Genomic DNA, 1,698 nt, shown 5'->3' with positions numbered 1-1,698 from the left:
GGTTTATATAAGATCTAGTCTCGGAAACACTAATCAACCCCCTCAAATATCCTCCAAAATGATCAATCAGATCACGTCCTTATTGCGTCACAGCTGTCACTGCGACGAGTACTCATTTCACAGCCTAATCAAGCACTACCGTCCCCCCAACCCCATAGTTCAAGGCCTGCTTCTTAGTTCTGTGATCACAACTGTCATTTACTCAGGGGTCGCATAAACATGCTCTGCATGACAGTGACGGCAAATCTTGTCACTCATGCGCTTTTTACAAAGCATATTTTAACCACTGCGTAAATGAAATCAATTTAAGTCATCGCAATTTGCCTGTCGACTCTCGTCTCCAAACAGTTCTTTGTCTTACTCTGCCAACATTTACTTTATCTCAATTTCGCCCCTCCTTTTATCAATACACTGCTAATGCCTCAAACTGTGATTGCACAAGTAAATAAATTAATGTCAAATTGGCTGACGTTTTTTTATTTTCATGCAGTCGGTGACATTTAAAACAGCTTGGCAGGATTTTCCTTGCTACCTTTATGCACCTTGCACTTTTAAAACTGTGTTTGTATTCACTTGCTCCTATAATTTATTTAACCATTCACACGTTGTTTGTTCATCTTCGACGGGGGATGAATTAAATAAGGCGAAAGCGTTGTACTTGAAGTGACCACGAACGGAATTTTTGAGGCATACCAACTAACTCGTTATTCCATTACATCAAAGTTTCAGATTTTCAGCAGTTTTACATATGCTAAAATGCAAATTTTGATATTAAGTAGTGATTAAATTAAAGAACCTGACTTTTATATGATAATAACCATCATGAGAAAAAAAGGGATCTCATGCACGGGTCCATTGCAGTTAAGGACGATTCATGATCCGAGTCGCAAGACCTAGTAGAACCACTGACTTTGATTTGCTGCTTCTACCGGACCCAGATTGATGAGAATGCCGTACTTTGGCCTCATGGCAAAAGAAGTTGGTAAAGTTGTCTTTCTGGCTTAGGCAACATCTTTGGTTGTGTGGCATGTGCCCTCTGCCATTGTGCGATGTCTGCTTGCACACCCGGAGCAGCGTGGGATATTGGAAAACAGAGGAAGATGAGGAGGAGGAGGAGGAGGAGTAGAGGGAAGGGTATGTGAGGTTTGAGGGGTAGGAATGCTTTCTATTTGTCTATGTGCCCTGACACAGTAGCTAGTTCTTTACCAGTGTGTTTCTTACATCCGCATGACTGCAAGCGCGATGCACATCCTGTGGGAAAGGCAAGACTGCCCCAGCTTAATCACGAAGCAGTATCATAAAATTGAAATAAAAGTCAAATTCCATGCATCTGGGTTAAATAAATTCAGTCTTGATTGTGCCATCTACGTGAAGACAATGCGCCCTTGCCATCGACACTCAAATGGCCTTTGCTTTCTCAAACTGACTCCACCTTGCTTATATCGCATCAAGTGAAGCACCTGCGTTCTATCTCTTCTTTCTTCCATTCTCCAAGTGAAAGGGTCATTCACCACCCATCTCTCTGGTTCATGGAAATCTGATGCACACGGAAGCGTAACTGCAAGCCTATTAGATTACGTGCAACATCCCATGGAACCGAAGAATGCAGGTGTTGTCAACCTGATTGAGACAATTTGTAAACAGAACATATAGCAATCGAGGCTGTCGCACTTTGTCGTTATATATTTAGTGCAAAAA

The sequence above is a fragment of the Echinococcus granulosus genome, assembly GCF_000524195.1.
Source record: "Echinococcus granulosus chromosome Unknown EG_S00115, whole genome shotgun sequence".
Classification (NCBI taxonomy): domain Eukaryota; kingdom Metazoa; phylum Platyhelminthes; class Cestoda; order Cyclophyllidea; family Taeniidae; genus Echinococcus; species Echinococcus granulosus.
This window is presented reverse-complemented; position numbering follows the sequence as displayed.